The sequence below is a fragment of the Anolis carolinensis genome, chromosome 1, assembly GCF_035594765.1.
Source record: "Anolis carolinensis isolate JA03-04 chromosome 1, rAnoCar3.1.pri, whole genome shotgun sequence".
In the NCBI taxonomy this organism is placed as follows: Eukaryota; Metazoa; Chordata; class Lepidosauria; order Squamata; family Dactyloidae; genus Anolis; species Anolis carolinensis.
This window is the reverse complement of record NC_085841.1, coordinates 1,688,462-1,698,418: the sequence shown is the minus strand read 5'-3', so window position 1 is coordinate 1,698,418 and position 9,957 is coordinate 1,688,462.

Genomic DNA, 9,957 nt, shown 5'->3' with positions numbered 1-9,957 from the left:
GTTTCGCAAAAGGCATCCTGGCTGCTGTAGCACAATATGTAAATAAAACATCATCATTTTTGTCAAATTTAACTTCATTATCTAAAATTCCTAATAAGTAATATTCTGGTTTTAGTGGAAATTTCAACTGTAAAATTAACTGTGTTTCTTGATGAATCATTTTCCAATATTTCTTTGATTTTTCACACGACCTCCAAAGATGGTAGAACGAACCCTCCTGAGTTTTGGCTATTCCGCACACTTGAATCGAAAGTGTGCTCAGTCACATCCTTAGGGAACCTGCACATGCATAATAAGATACCAATCCAATGTGAGCCTTGGGGCCACATTTCCCACGAATCACTTCATCTTCTCATCATCTTCTCTTCCTTCTCCCTCCTATTTCTCCTTCATCTCTTTCTCATCCTCTTCTCCATCTTCTCCCCTTCATATTCCGGCGCATGAGACCCAGCCTTTTCCCCCCCCCCGCTGTTCGTTTTGCAAAGCAATCAAAACCTCTGCCTTGGAAACGGCTCTGCGTTTGGAGTAATAGCATTAGAGCGTCTGGAGAGGAATTAGGGAAATAGCAAGGAGCTTTATTAAGGCGCTTAATTCAATTACGCAGGCGGCGAAGAAGCCTCTCCTTGCGCCTTGGGTCGGTCTTCTGGCTTCGGGTGCCAAAGGCAGATCAAATCAAAGGGGACACACAGAGGGAGAGAGAGACCCCCAAAATGCCTGCAAACATCCCACGGACTGAACATTTTCAAGGATAGGGTTGTTGTATGTCTTTCGGGCTGTGTGGCCATGTTCCAGAAGCATTCTCTCCTGACGTTTTGCCCACATCTATGGCAGGCATCCTCAGAGGTTGTGAGGTATGGATAAACTAAGTGAGGAAAGGAAAGAATATATATATCTGTGTAGAGTCTGGGGTGTGGCAAGGGTCATTTGTCACTGGGAGCCAGCATTAATGTTTAGGTTAATCACCCTAATCAGCATTGGAGGTGTTTTTGTCTCTTGCCTGGGGGCATCCTTTGTCAGTCAAACCCTCAGAGTTTTGGTTCCCATCTACTGTTTTGATTTTGGAGTTTTGTAATACTGGTAGCCAGATTTTGTTCATTTTCATGGTTTCTTCCTTTCTGTTGAAGTTGTCCACATGCTTGTGAATTTCAATGGCTTCTCTGTGTAGTCTGACATGATAGTTGTTGGAATGGTCCAGCATTTTTGTGTTCTCAAATAATATCCTGTGTCCAGGCTGGTTCATCAAATGCTCTGCTATGGCTGATTTCTCTGGTTGAGTGAGTCTGCAGTGCCTTTCATGTTCCTTGACTCGTGTTTGGGCGCTGCGTTTGGTGGTCCCTATGTAGACTTGTCCACAGCTGCATGGTATCCAGTAGACTCCTGCAGAGGAGAGAGGATCCCTCTTGTCCTTCGCTGACCGTAGCATTTGTTGGATTTTCTTTGTGGGTCTGTAGATAGTTTGTAGGTTGTGTTTCTTCATCAGTTTGCCTATGCGGTCAGTGGTTCCCTTGATGTATATGATAAGAACACTTTTCCTCTGGGTGGATCTTTGTCTTGACTCTCATGGCTTGTTCTTGGCCTTGCAGCTCTTCTGATGTCTGTGGTGGAGTCTCCATTGGCCTGTAGAGCCCAGTTTAGGTGGTTGAGTTCGCCTTGGAGGAGGTGAGGTTCGCAGATTCTTTGTGCACGGTCTGTCAGGGCTTTGATTGTGCTCCTTTTTTGACTTGGGTGATGGTTGGAGTTTTTATGAAGGTATCTATCTGTGTGTGTAGGTTTTCTGTAAACTGTGTGGCCCAATTGTTGATTGGGTTTGCGGATGACCAGAACATCTAGAAATGGCAGTTTTCCTTCCTTTTCTTTTTCCATGGTGAATTGGATGTTTGGGTGGATGCTGTTAAGATGGTCCAGGAACTTGTTGAGTTCTTCCTCTCCATGGCTCCAAATTGTGAAGGTGTCATCTACGTATCTGAACCAAACAGTTGGCTTTTTTGGTGCTGTTTCTAGGGCCTGTTTTTCAAAGTATTCCATATAGAAATTTGCTACTACTGGGCTGAGTGGGCTCCCCATGGCCACTCCATCTTTCTGTTCATAGAATCCAGTGTCCCACTGAAAGTAGCTAGTGGTGAGGCAATGGTGAAACAGGGCTGTGATGTCTTCTGGGAAGTTTTGTTTGATTAGTGTGAGGGTGTCAGCTACATGGATACTTAGCAACATGGGGTTGGACTGGATGACCTTCGCAGGTCCCTTCCAAACTTGGGTTGTTATTATTTGATGCTAGCTTCTTCCAGTACTTGTCCGCCCATCTTCCCAAGAGGTTTGCAAGATTTTTCAGAGGCAGCGCTGATGGAAACGCTCCAGGAGTTGAGAGTGACATCTGTGTTGGTATATTTTGGTGTAAGGATGAAATGATGAATCAAGTGTTTTACTGTTGGAGGTTTGCAACTGTGTATTCCGGACATGTTTGTCAGAGTATTTGCAGCGCAGCGGTAGTTGGATGGAAGCAGTGGAACGCAGAACGAAGAGACACTCAGAGACGTTGGTAAAACTATTTACAAAGTTTTACTGTATGCAGCAATAATCAACACAAACAGACTTGCAGACGACAGACCAACACAGGACTGCTCTGTTCTCCAACAGAACTTGACTCGAACTCTAGGCAGACAGGACTCAACTGAACTGAACTGAACTGATGTAATCATTATGCGCAAACATTTGTGTCTGGATACTCCCTAGTTTCAGCCACACATCAAGGTCATCATAGCTTCTTGGCAATTAACTCTTTCCACATTATGGTACATTCTGGATGATGCAATCAGTTGCAATACAAGCATGGCACAAATTGCATTTAAATGCCGGGCCGGGCTGTGGCGCAGCTGGCTAGTAACCAGCTGCTATAAATCACTACTGACCGAGAGGTCATGAGTTCGAAGCCCGGGTCGGGTTAAGCCTCCAACCATTAATAGCCCCGGCTTGCTGTTGACCTATGCAGCCCCGAAAGACAGTTGCACCTGTCAATTAGGGAAATTTAGGGACGCTTTATGCGGGAGGCTAATTTACAACACCATAAAATTGCCAGCAAAACACAAGGAAAGGAATGAGGAAGTACAGCCACTTCTGGACGGTGAAGCAACAGCTCCCCCTGTGGCCGGAATCGTGAAGCTGGAAAAATGTTAAAAATGCCTCTGAGTCTGTCTAATGTATGTTGTTTATCTGTTGGCATTGAATGTTTGCCATATATGTGTTCATTATAATCCGCCCTGAGTCCCCTTCGGGGTGAAAAGGGCGGAATATAAATACTGTAAATAAATAAATAAAATAAATAAACATGGCCACACAGCCCGAAAGACATACAACAACCCTGTGATCCCGGCCATGAAAACCTTCAACAACACGTTGGTAAAACTATTTACTAAGTTTTACTGTATGCAGCAGTAATCAACACAAACAGACTTGCAGACAACAGACGAACACTGGACTGCTCTGTTCTCCAACAGAACTTGACTCAAACTCTAGGCAGACAGAACTCGACTGAACAGAACTGAACTGATGCAATCGGTATGCACAAACACTTGTGTCTGGATACTCCCTAGTTCCAGCCACACATCAACGTCATCATAGCTTCTTGGCAATTAACTCTTTCCACACTATGGTACATTCTGGATGATGCAATCAGTTGCAATACAAGCATGGCACAAATTGCATTTAAACACTATCAATACACAAATCCCACATTAACAATGTTTTCCAGCAGCACAAGCGTTAACGACAGGCCAGTTTGAGTGATAGCCTGCCGAGCCAATAGGTCTTGACTTCCAGTCTCAGAGGAGGTTTGTCATTCTGCTGTGGAATGTGCCATTGCTGGCTGAAGTGTTTCGCTGATCAAAGAGAGAGGATGTGCTTTGCTTTGCTTAGGAAAGCATGTGTCCTATGAGCGATGGGCTTTGTAGTTGTATATACTTGTAAATAATAAAGTGTTAGAACCGCTGCGTACAGCTGATTAACGACTGTGGTGTCGTTTGTCGGTGCTGTCCACATTTCGCAGGCATAGAACAGGGCTGGGAGGACAATGGCTCTATAAACAAGCACCTTGGTGTCCCTACGGATGTCCCGGTCCTCAAACACTCTCTGCTTGAGAATACTTCTAGAACATGGCCATACAGCCCAGAAAACATACAACAACCCTATTCTCTGCTTCATTCGGAAGAATGCTGCACTTGCAGAGCTCAGGCCACTAGTATTGAAGCAATGCTACTAAACCATCAACTAAGTATCCACTTCATTATCCACTGTGACACCAAGTCCTTGGATACTTCTTCATTCCAAACGATGATGGATGATTTTTTTATAGCAAGGTGAACTTAGCCTGAGGTGCGACACAGATGGCCGTCCAGCTCTGTCTAAAGGCCTCCAAAGAAGGAGACTCCACTGCTCAAGACACAACCTGACAATGACCCCGATGCAGGGTCGAAGCCCTTATTTCTGCAAGTCCTGAGAGAGAAATACAGTGCCGGACAGTTTCATCTTGCAAGCCCAGGCTGTGCTATTTTCGACTTGAGCCTGAGCAGTAAACATGAGACAAAAGCAAGGAAGGGCTATCAGTCGTCAATCACTAAGGAGAGGAGATTGAGCGCAGTTTTCAAGCCTCCTAATGGCTCCTGAGCCGGAACCGTGGCTTGGAGGAGAGCGAGCCTCCTGGGGACGAAGCCATTAGCTCGAAAACAAGGCCACCCTGCAAAGGGCCTGCTTTGGCAAATTTATGGAGAAATTAGCCATTGGTGACCTCTCTGGGCATCCGCTTAGTGCAGGCATGGGCAAACTTGGGCCCTCCCTCCAGGTGTTTTGGACTTCAACTCCCACCATTGCTATTAAAATGTATTACGGGACCGTAGGTTTGTCCGCACTGCAGAATTAATGCAGTTTGAAACTCCAAGAAAGCATCATATTCTGCTGCCAAAGAGCTCTGAGGCTCAGGAAGTTCTTCCTAATGCTTAAGTGGATACAATATCAGAACTACAAACAATTATATCAATAGGGTTGTTGTGTGTTTTCTGGGCTGTCTGGCCTGGTTCCAGAAGCATTCTCTCCTGATGTTTCACCCACATCTATGGCAGGCATCTTCAGAGGTTGTGAGGCGTATACCTCATAGATGTGTGCGAAATGTCAGGAGAGAATGCTTCTGGAACATGGTCAGACAGCCCAGAAAACACACAACAACTGTATGATTCCAGCCATGAAAGCCTTCAACAATTATATATATATACTAGCTGTGCCCGGCCACGCGTTGCTGTGGTGAAGTCTGGTGGTCTGGGAAATAAAGTATTGAGGAATTGGTGGTAGTTAAGGTAAAGGGTACAGGTTTCCCCCTGACATTAAGTCCATTATAAATGGGTTATATAGCTGTGTGGAAGGGCCTTGAGTCTACACTGCCATATAATCCAGTTAAAATCAGATAATCTGTATTTTATAGGCAGTGTGGAAGAGGCCTAAGTGAGGCCTAACTCTGCCTATCCCCTGGGCTGAGTGGGTTGCAAGGAGACCAAGTGGGCAGAGCGTAGCCTTCTAACTGGCAGCAATTGGATAAAAACAATTATTCCTCTCCCTCTAATTAGGACTTTATTTTCCTTTTCTTTTTGTTGGATGAACGTAGAGGCATGGATGAGGGGTTGTGCTGCCAAGTTTAGTGTTTCTGGGATGTGTAGTTTTGTTGTTTTGTCCTAGGCCGAAATTTCATTACCATTTTATATATATAGATTATGAATCCACTGACTGTTTGTTTACCTTTCTCTTTCCTGAAGCATGGTACACAAGCTTCACTCCAAATGCAAATTAATGCGACTAAAACATTATTTTAAAACATGCAAGGAATGTCACCTTCTGAGCACGCTGCTGTCTTCTTCGTCATCGTCTCATTGCAGAACCAGGATCGAGATCAACTTGCTCCATTCTGTGTGGGACTATGATTTCCATCATTCCCAAGCATCTGTACGGGACTACAATTTCCACCATCCCCAAAGACTTCACTTTGGTCCACTTTGGGGAAAGGCAGGTATAAAGAAATCAATAGAAAGGAGGCTGCCCAACATTTGGAGGTTGCAACATGGGAGAAAATGCAACTCAGCATCTGCATGACCGAAATGGAGGAATCTCAGGCCGAGAGTGTTGCCTTCAAAAGTGTGTGCATTGGTTGTTTCTTTCGCCATTTGATGGACACCAAGACCATCCTTGTGCAATTGTCCTTGCAGAACTATATATTCCAAATAAGGGGTCTCTAGGGGACATCTAGTCCAACCCCAACCCATTCAGAGAGCCAAGGCTATCTATCTATCTATCTATCTATCTATCTATCTATCTATCTATCTCATATATACACTAGCTGTGCCCGGCCACGCGTTGCTGTGGCAAAGTGGTGGTGGCATTGGTTAAAAGTTGTTGTGGAATTTTTATTTGACGTTATTTGTATTTTTTTTATTAATTTTATTGTAACTTATCTTTTTTATTTATTATATTTTATTATTTTGTTATTTTGTTATTATAGTATTTTATTGTATTAATTTTTTAGTGTTTTTATTGTATTATTTGCATTTATTTTATTTTTTATTCTTTTATTAACATTGGGCTGAGTGGGTTGCTAGGAGACCAAGTGGGCAGAGCTTAGAGCCTTCTAAGTGGCAGCAATGGGATAAAAACAATTATTTCTCTCCCTCTAATTAGGACTTTATTTTTCTTTGCTTTTTGTTGTATCAACCTAGAGGCGTGGATGATGGGTTGTGTTGTCAAATTTCGAGGTTGGGGGGCCTGTAGTTTTGTTGTTTTGTGGGTCGCCGTGATGCCATCACTCTTTTATATATATACTAGCTGTGCCCGGCCACGCGTTGCTGTGGCGAAGTATGGTGGTATGGGAAATAAAGTATCGAGGAATTGGTGGTAGTTAAGGTAAAGGGTAAAGGTTTTTCCCTGACATTAAGTCCAGTCATGTCTGACTCTGGGGGTTGGTGCTCATCTCCATTTCTAAGCTGAAGAGCCGGCGTTGTCCGTAGACTCCTCCAAGGTCATGTGGCATGACTGCATGGAGCGGCGTTACCTTCCCGCCAGAGCAGTACCTATTGATGCACTCACATTTGCATGTTTTTGAACTTCTGGGTTGGCAGAAGCTGGGGCTAACAGTGGGGGCTTTCTCCGCTCCCCCAATTCAAACCTGCGGCCTTTCGGTCCAGAAGTTCAGCAGCTCAGCGCTTTAACACACTGCGCCATCAGGGGATATTATTTCCTAAAGGTTGTGAATATACAATATTTCTGATTGGTTTTTTGTGTCTGTTGGAGGCAAGTATGAATGCTGCAATTAGGAAAAATGATTAGGATGTAATGGCCTTGCAGCTTTAAAGCCTGGCTGTTTCCTCCCTGAGTGAATTTTTTGTTGGGAGGTGTTAGCTGGCCCTGATTGTTTCCTGTCTGGAATTCCCTTGTTTTCAGAGTGGTGTTGTTTGCGATATTTTATGTGCTTCTACTGTCTGTGGCCCTGAGAAAACAGAGGATTTGCCAGACTTTGATGATGGGAATACTTTGTTGGGAGGTGTTAGCTGGCCCTGATTGTTTCCTGTGTGGATTTCCCCTGTTTATTTACTGTCCTGGTTTTAGAGATTATATTGTTCTGCATTATTCTATCCCAGTAATTATTTCATATTAAAGTAGAATCTCACTTATCCAACATTCGCTTATACAATGATCTGGATTATCCAACGCAGTCTGCCTTTTTATAATCAATGTTTTTGTAGTCAGTGTTTTTTATAACCAATGTTTTGTAGTCAGTGATATTTTAGTGGTAAATTTGTAAATACAGTACAGTAGAGTCTCACTTATCCAACATAAATGGGCTGGCAGAACGTTGGATAAGCGAATATGTTGGATAATAAGGAGGGATTAAGGATAAACCTATTAAACATCAAATTAAGTTATGATTTTACAAATTAAGCACCAAAACATCATGTTAGACAACAAATTTGGCAGAAAAAGTAGTTCAATACACAGTAATGCTATGTAGTAATTACTATATTTATGAATTTAGCACCAAAATATCACAATATATTGAAAGCATTGACTACAAAAATGCGTTGGATAATCCAGAACTTTGGATAAGCGAGTGTTGGATAAGTGAGACTCTACTGTAATTACTACATAGCATTACTGCGCATGGAACTACTTTTTCTGTCAAATTTGTTGTATAATATGATGTTTTGGTGCTTAATTTGTATAACGATTTCCTAATTTGATGTTTAATAGGTTTTTCCTGAATCCCTTCTTATTATCCAACATATTCACTTATCCTGCCGGCCTGTTTATGTTGGATAAGTGAGAGTCTACTGTATATTGATAATCTGATATTATCTGCTTAGAACTGGATTATATGATGCCTCTTCTTCACAGCTGTATAAAATGCACACTGAAGTGGATTATATGGTAGTGTGGAGTCAAGATAATCCAGTGCAAAGCAGATCATATAAGATTATAAATGGGTTATATAGCTGTGGGGAAGGGCCTTGAGTCTACACTGCCATATAATCCAGTGCAAATTAGATAATCTGTGGAAGAAGCCTAAGTGAGGCCTAAATCTGCCTGTCCCCTAACCTAACCCTGGCTGTCCTTTGGCTGAGTCGGTTGCTAGGCAACCAAGTGGGCAGAAATTATCCCTCTAAACTGGCAGCAATTGGGTAAAAAAAATTATTACTCTCCCTCTAATTAGGACTTTATTTTTCTTTTCATTTTGTTGTATCAACCTAGAGGCGTGGATGATGGGTTGTGTTGTCAAATTTCGAGGTTGGGGGGCCTGTACTTTTGTTGTTTTGTGAGTCGCCGTGATGCCATCACTCTTTTATATATATAGATATATAAATAAAAGGGTAATGGAATCACAGCACCGGACAAAACAACTAAACTAAACGCCCCACAACCTTGAAAACTGACAGCACAATTTCTCATCCATGCCTCTACGTTCATACAACAAAAAGAAAAGTAAAATTAAGTCCAAGCCACAGCAACGCGTGGCCGGGCACATCTAGTGTATCTATATGGCTGGAGTTACACTTACAAAATGTACCTGTTCCGATTGACAAACAAATTCAACTTAAGAACAAACCCACAGTATCTTGGGGACTGTCTGTATCTTCTAACATGGATTCAGTATGTTGCTATACAAAAGGGGTGCCTCTACACTGTAGACTTAATGCAGTTTGACACCACTTTAACTGCCATGGCTCAAGGCTCTGGAATCCTGGGATCCATAGTTTGGTGAGGTACCAACGCTCTTTAGCAGAAAAGGCATAAGACCTTGTAAAACTACAACTCCCAGGAGCTCATATAGCATTGAGCCATGGCACTTACATTGGTGTCAAACTGCATGCATTCTACAATGTAGATGCACACTGTCTGACCCATCTCTACTGTCATTCAATGCACTTTCATAATGCAGTTTAATTAGATAGATAGATAGATAGATAGATAGATAGATAGATAGATAGAGATATAGATAGAGATATGGATAGCCTTGGCTTCATCTATGGATTTCTGAATAGGTTGGGGTTGGACTAGATGTCCCTTAGAGACTCCTTATTTAGAATATATAGTTCTGCAAGGACCTCACAACTTCTGAAAATGCCTGCTATGGATGTGGGGGAGACGTCCGGAGAGAATGCTTCTGAAACATGGCCAGACAGCCCAAACATAATAAGAATGATAATGATGATAATAATAATAATAATAATAATAATAATAATAATAATAATAATAATAATAATAATAATATCTGGTTCTGCTGGCATCAGAGTCATATTTACCAAGCACTCCCTCGGTGCCATATAAAATCCAGATTATCTGCTTTGAACTGGATTATAGGACAGTGTAGGCTCATATTTCCCAGTTCAAAGCAGATCACGTGGATTATCTGATTTGATAACCTGGATTATTTGG